This window comes from Bombus affinis, chromosome 14 (genome assembly GCF_024516045.1).
Source record: "Bombus affinis isolate iyBomAffi1 chromosome 14, iyBomAffi1.2, whole genome shotgun sequence".
Classification (NCBI taxonomy): domain Eukaryota; kingdom Metazoa; phylum Arthropoda; class Insecta; order Hymenoptera; family Apidae; genus Bombus; species Bombus affinis.
In genome coordinates this window covers 9,330,780-9,338,799 of record NC_066357.1, presented here as the reverse complement: position 1 = coordinate 9,338,799, position 8,020 = coordinate 9,330,780, and the positions used below count along the sequence as shown (strand labels likewise).

Sequence of the window (8,020 nt, the reverse complement as noted above, 5' to 3'; positions counted from 1 at the left end):
CATGCGTTAACTACTATCGTCGACCTTGCCCTTAGTCCATTTGCCATTTTTCACGCTTATAACTCGACCGTTCCACTAATCATGGAAAATGGAGAAAACGCGGTCAACCCACCAGCCGCGTCTTTTCAACGCAACTTTCTACTTCGTATTAAATGTAAATCACGACGTTTATCCGTCATCGTTTCATAAATGAAAATCAAGCAACGATATAACAAACGAATGAATGTTGTTTATTCTTGATTTTCTGTGCATTGTACACTTAATCGTACATATTGATTCGACGTTATAGAAAAGAATAGAAATATTAAATAAATTAGTTCGATCGAAATGTATAACATAACAGAACGTTTAAAAAATAGTCTGCTAAAGCGTTATAAATAATTTTTCAGCCTGTATGCTGAACGAACCTTGGACCCTAAAAAGGCTTTTCTGTTGCATCATGTAAAACAATGCAAATTGATTTCCAAGTGTTTGTTTATGCATTCATAAATTATGAAGATATTTATATTTTCTCGTATAAATCAGATTTAATCTGTATGTATTCATGGACTTTCGGTACAGTGTCGTAATGAATAATGGTGGCAATTTCATTAACATTATTTCAAAATTTCTGCAATATTTAATGCGAGCAGTAATCGAATATCCCGTTCAATATTGTAGTAGCATAATTTATAATTTATCGCGATAAAGCTTACAAACGTAATTCTTAAATACGTAATATATAGTTTAAAGGAATCGTAATTTGGCTGATGTATCGAGCAAATAAAATTTGTAAACAATATCTCCACACAGAGAGATACCTAAATGAGTACATCTTGGAATCTACCGATCAAACATCGACTATTCCCAGTATTACAAACTGTAAACCTTTAAAATTGTTAGCCTTAAATTTGTTAATATCCTATGCAATAGCAAAGCACGAAGACTATTACAGCGTATTAAAAAATATATGCAGATCCATACATTACAATCCCCATATATCAGATACATGCAACGTGAACAATAAGTAACTCGAGAGAGCCGCAATCGTGTATATGCATATAGATATACAAAGGAGTATACAAGGATATCATAAATCACGTAGCTTTCCACGATTCGGTGTAATATATCTACATCCTTGATATGAATATATCGATGTACAAGATACCCAGAAGTAGATACCCTGGATTCGACATTAAATAAATGTGATTTCGAACCATTCTAAAATCTGATTCACCAGGAAACGCAGGCGCGAATAACGAAGGAAAGTTCGCCAGCGTTCAATCATACGAATGTCCCCGGAACTATTTCATTTTTCCCGTTCAGCAACTCTGATGTTCACCACGCTGGTTCTACACATAATTTTCCTCTTGCCTGTTAGCGACGAGATTGCTGGGCTCCGTGGATTATTAAATTCGATGGTAGCGAATTTACCGGAACCGCGATTCCTCACATAAGATCCGCTCGCAATAGTGAAGCGTCTGTGTAATAAATTACCGGGTAATGTTTCCGCGGCGTGCCATTTTAAGAAAGTTCTGCCAAGTCGGCGCAATAGAAAAACACCATAAATTCATATCGATTTCAAGAGACATCGTCATCGGATGCACAGACGACGACAATGGTTAGAAACCACCACGACTATGATCGCGACGACGACAACGACGACGACGACGACGACGACGACGACGACTGCGACGCCGATGGCATCGAGGACGACGCCCGCAAATAAAATATTCTACCGCAGCTTAGCAGCGAACGTTCTCTATCCTGGCTCGTCGATCGTCCAAAAATCCGGGTGTAATGTGTGTCGCGCTGCCCATCCGCGAAATGACAGATTTTTGCATCACAGAGACAGATTTACAACGAGCCTTCAACCATTTTTTCCTCGCCCCTTTTCCGCCGGCGCTAATTTTTTTTTTTTTTTTTTTTTTTGTTTTGGCCATCCTCCTTTTTTCGAGCCGTGTGCCTTCGTACGTTCAAGCTTCCGTAGTAATTCAATTTGTCACGCAGACGGAAGTTTTGATAACATCCTTCCGCTTGATTTGTACGTTTCGTGGTGAACAACAGCAACAACAGCACCAAAAATTCTAGAACTGTACGTACGGCACAATGGCGTTGCCCTATCGATTTTCCTCGTAGTTCTCCTGCTTGATATGTCTCGTTACTCGTCTTTCTTTTATATTCCTCTTCCTTTCCCGATCTCTTTTTAATCTTTTCTCCTTTTTTTTCGCGGTATTAGTAATCGAATTGTAAGTCTGATTTTAACGAATTTCCACTGACATTATTTCACGTTAAAGTAATATCTGCGTTAGTCGCGCATTAAAACACTGCCTATTCGCGAATAATCTATTTCTTCGCCGCGTAATCTCACGAATTTTAGCTTTTTTCGCTATCACCGTTGACGAATACCCACGGCAACCGAGTCTTTGTTACGTGGTAAATGGGATAAATATACCATGTGAAAGCACAATCCCGTGTTCTTACCTAGTAATTGTTTCGTACATATTTACGTCACTTCGATCTTCTTTCTTCTCGTAACCTTTCTCTTCGTTCTTCTCGCTTTGCTCTTTAGCAAAGGAAAGATATACTAATTACTGTTTGACGTTATTCTTCCCATTCGCATATAAATATAATTCTACTTTCTTTTGTTCTTTTGTATTTTTCCTTATTTTCCTTACTCATCTGTTCTTCCTAGCGAAAAAAGGCGAACATGTTCCTGCTACCGCTTACTAATTATTATTTCTTGCCGTAGTAGCAAATTATTCTTTTCGCATTTTGTTCAGACCTGAGATATTCCTTCGCGTAAGAAAGATAAAATTAGACGAAAAATGTTGTAACCAAGAGCAGAGACTAGGAGCTTTCTCGAAGAGAAGTAGCTTTCCTCCGCTTATAGACGGTGATTTGTTGATCGATGTGGTTGGCAAGCGTGGTGCAATGCGGTTATCCTGTCTTCTCTCAACCTGTCCTTTCGATCTTTCTCTTTTTTCCGTTCGTTACTTCGCACACATACATATATCCCTGCGAACTCGATGGGAAACGAGAAACAACGAAACCATTTGTGTCATTAGCCGCCACGGGGTTTAGCGTAATTAAACTGGCTGAACAAGGGTTCAGGTTCCTGGGTTCTCAGAAATTGGGTACCGGGCATCGCGATCCCTTCTAACGATCAGTTGGAAACAGAGCATTGCTAATTCCTTGGTGTCGATAAAGATTCTTCGACTACGAAATGTACAATAGCTCACGAAAGTATTCGAACATGTTTAAGAACCTTTCACGTACGTATTGTAGTAAACATTTTAAAATTCCATCAGCACTGTAACGAGACACATGGTGCCTATCGTGAAAACTTTCGTATAATGTACGCGATATATTCGTAAAAAGTGAGACGCTCTACGTACCTGCAGCCTCCGACAATTCGAAATTTGCATTAGATGAAATTTCACCTATAGTAGCTGCAAAAGAAATTTGCATATCATTGTGTCTATTAATATAATTAACTAGATACGAGAAAATTAAATTTCCTATTATGCAGTAGTATCTTTAGACAACTACAAAGGTGCTTTCGATGCTACGAGAACAAAGTGACGAACCCCATGAAAAGACGCCCCATTGGAAAATAAAAATATGCGCAGATACTTCTGGTAGCCACTGAATAATAGGTTTAAGGGTTAAAGGTTATCGTACTGTTACACGAACATTAGCACATCAGGCGCGTATAGACTCGATAGAGACTTAAACTTTCCCGTAATAAAGCTTGTCAACGTTCGAAGCTCGAACCCTACCGTGGAATTTGTTATTGGAGATTCCGTGTTTAGAACTTGAGAATCGTTCGCGAAACACACACACTCTGGTGCGTAGCAATCGAAAAAACCATAACTAACGTAGACTGGGTGAAAAAGCCAATAAGAAGCAAACGGTGTTAATAAAAACTGAAATGCAGATACGATCGGCAATATTCGGCAACATCCCTCACCTGAACAACCCGTAACGCGAACACTGTACACGCGCATCTATCACTTAAGTTTTAAATTATAACTGTGCGCTGGAAACAGCGTTTTTGAGTATCGTCTCTGCACACCTATTTCTGTCGTGATTTATGCAGTTAATTTCACATAAGTCAATGTCCCCGATACAACGTCGCGAACGAGCGTAACTGGGATTTACGATGCCGCGAAATTCGAAAACGGCGAATTACAGCGTACAGGACGCGACAAAGTGCCTGAGTGTTTTAGGGTCAACGCGGTATCAGCTTAGTGTACTGATTGACGAAGCGTTTGATCGATCAATCGGAATCCAAAATCGTAATCGTGAAATTGATCGAGGTGCTCGAATTTTCCTAGTATCGGGCTTGCAGTGCGAATACTTAAAAATCTTCGAAAAACAGACGTGTTATTTTATTAAGACGAAACTCGCAAATATATCTGTCCATGCATAGTGCAATTAATTACAATCGTATTTAACGTCATCGAAACCTGACGAATCTCGCGTGCGTTCTCAGTTAAAATTTCATTAATTTTTATCAGAATATCGAGTACGCACTCTCGGTTAAAACAATTTTTGCCCAGTGACATTTGAAATTCAAATTCTGAAGTTTTTATCGGTGGATAACATGCCTTGATAGATGCATTCGATAAACTGCATTTTGGCTAGTAAAAATTACCTTGACATTAGTTACCAATCAAAATTAAAAAAAATATTTGTAACTTTCGACTTCTTCCATACCACAAGCTATGATCTGCGTTATATAAATTATTGGCCTTTACTTTTATTTTCCAATGAAACGTTCTTTATCCGGTTCTACATTTCATTTCAGTACCTCTTTCAAGTCATATAAAAGTATCATTAAATGATATGAAAATGAACATACTTGAACCTGATTAATATTAGGTTGTCTGAAGTTTCTTTCGTCTTATGAGGAAATAATAGACGTACAACGTTTTTTTGTCGAATTACGTACGAATCATTTTGTTCTGTTGAGATAAACACCGCGACATTTCACAAACTTGGTTTCACGTTTGTACGAAGATGCACTATCGTAAAAAACACGTTTGCGGAAGAAAGACACTTTTCGGACAACCTAATATATAAATGCTGTACAATATAATAAAAATATAGATGCTAATAATATATAAATACAAAATGATGTGAAAAAATATTTTTCCTATCCACTATATGTAGTTTTTTTTTTTAAGAAAAACAAATCTACTTTCCCTTCGACCAATAATGGAATTCGAACGTTGCTTCTCGTTCGCCATATCGATCGACGATCGATCGGAACTCGCAGGTTCCTCGCGGAAAGTTGAATTGCTTCTTGCCTCGTTCATTATACCGTAATACGTTGTTGGAAGCTATTGGCTGGAAAAGAACATTGTTAGCGTTACTGACTATTATTGTTAGCGAGATTCGACGAGCGTAAGCAAACTTCGCCGTCCCTTTTCGCCGTGTCGCTGCGTATCTACCTCTAAGTGAAACCATTTCGTTAGCGGAGGACGCTGTCGCGATCGAGTTTACCACGTTTTCTCCCTTCAATCTTGCTTCCATGTGCGAGCTGTCTCGCCACAATGAGGACAAGAATATAATAGATCGACTTCAAGATGGGACGACGTCAGAACGAGGCAAATCTCGAGCAGTACGACAGGAATTTCTATACATCCGCTTGGCAGCCGTCGCTCTCTGGGATTGTAATTTCAGCATCCACTCCGTTAACCTCGCCCCTTTATCCTTTCTACCCTCTGTGCGACCTTCTCTCTTTCGTTCCCCTTGGATGTCTTATCGGAATGATCGTAAGATTTTATGCAACGAAATCATCTTCACCTTTGTTATTACCGTTATCGTTCTCGTTTTCACTCCGTCCCTCCTCTACCCTGTAGTATTATCTGGCTTCCTTTCTGCCATTGTCACAAACTTTTCCATCCAGAATTCTACTACGTTTTCTCTGTATACACTTCCAGTTTACAGAGTGACGCGTCTATCGAGACGAGAAATTACGAGTTCCTCTTTGTTTTTACAGGACCTGCGGGGAAACGGTATTGTTACCTTTTTACTTGTCACGCGCTTGAAGAATGTTTTATTGTAGAAGTAAAATTATCACTCACACGTCGCTGGGATACGCTAGGTATTGTAAATTTTTTTCTGCAAAATGGCATCGCTACGTTTTTCTAGATACAAAGTAGAAATACAGTAGGCGCGCAAGAAATTCCAATCAAAACGAACTTTTTAACTTTATATTCGAAAAACGATACGTGAAGGAATTTTAAGAAATATTGGGTTTAAAGGTATGACAAGCGAAAGAGAATGTGGTATAATATAGAAACATTGTCGTATAATCGTATAATGTTACTTAGAATTCAGTGAAATGTTTGAGACAAAAAGCGAAAAATCTATCTAGTCGGAAACTTTTACACGCCACTGTACAAGTTAGGAGTCCAACGAGTAAAAGGTATAAGTATCGTCTTGCAAATGTTTTATTAAAAATATCAAACAGACTATCGTTACGTTCAATAAAACATAGAAATAGATTGGCGATATTTACATTTATTCCATTTTAAAGCGTCGCCTGTTCTTTAATTACGGAACTGAAATATCAGTCCATTGATAAATCAAATTAACTGAATTCATTAAGCAATAATTTCAGCCAACGTATTACTTGTCCTTAATTAATTTTTTTGTTTGCTTCATATTTATTTCATTTATTCCATCTTTTTCGATAAATATTCACATTTATCCGTTCTTCTTCTGTTTCCTTCGAGTCCTATTATCCATCATTAGCAAAGCTCCCATTCCACTACTTCCATTTCTCGTTATGATCCATAAATCACTTCGACTCTCCATAGCTTTCTTCATTGCTGTTCTTTCTTCGTAGCTCGATACGTTTCAAACCTCTCAATCGTAAACGCGAATAGCGAAGCGTAAAACAACTCGAACGCCCGGAAGTAAACTGGCTCGCGCCCCGTACGCGATTCCAGCTTTTTATGTTTCCTATCCAGCCCCTCCTTCGACAAAAACCTTCTCCTTTTAAAGAACAAGCTACAAAGATGAGAAAAGATCGCGGCAGAAAATCAATGTTGCACGCTACGCGCTACAGCATCGAACACGAATGGTTTGTTACAAATTGCGACATCCTGTACTTTGACGCCCGAGCAACGAGACTTCCCAATAAAAAATCCATTGCTACACCTAACAATAATGAAACGAACAATTTTTTACATGCTCGTGGCTTTTCGGGTTTCGATGGTATTTTTAACAGCGCGTCGCGTCTTGTGTCGACGTTTTGCAGTTTCCAATCTTCTTTAGGGCCGAAACAATCTTATTTCAAGTATGTCGTAAAGAAAGGAACTGCAATATTCACGAAACGTGGAAACTGGTTAATTGGGGTTCGATAAACAGATTGCAGAAGCTTTCTACATTTTGACTGGTATTGGTCTAAGTAGCCTTGATACAAAGTTATTTTGTATTTGAATACATAGAAAACAAAGTAAACTTCATTATATTATTCTTTTAGCTATCGTTGCGAAAGTCATTACATCATTACGGGAAAAAAATATAACATGAGGTAGGAATTTTAAAATAAAATTGTAAAGCCAGTCAAATTACTGGTGTGGTAGTTCTAGTGTTAACACTTTGACTGCCACGCCTAAATCGCATGTTTCGCTCAGGACGCCACGGGAATATTTTTATTATCCAAAGTATGTAATGACAAAATAATAATAAATCGATGATGTAAGACAACATTCTTCTCCAATGGACCGTTTATCTTATTGGTGGTCACAGGAGAAACCGTGGCCGGTCATTTATGACCAACGTGGCAGTCTAAGTGTTAAACGGTTAAAAAAGGAAAAGAAGTTACAGTGTATAAAGACTCTAATTGGGAAAGGATTATTTTTAATTCGAACAGAGAAATAAATAAAAGGTCTGAATGATATCGAAAGTAAACGTAAGGTATTTCGTCTGATTTAAAAATGAATGGAAGACGAAGAAATTGGTCCACGTACGAAAATTTCTTTTTTTTCCTATGAATTAATCTTCGACAGCTTAACCCTTG

The 8,020-nt window shown here is 38.1% G+C and overlaps 1 protein-coding gene across 3 annotated transcripts in view; it reads left to right on the top strand.

The window, feature by feature from the left end:
• The window catches only part of LOC126924568 (suppressor of lurcher protein 1), a 530,829-nt gene that overhangs the window by 408,539 nt on the left and 114,270 nt on the right, over positions 1–8,020 (top strand). The gene's annotated exons all lie outside the window — the stretch shown is intronic.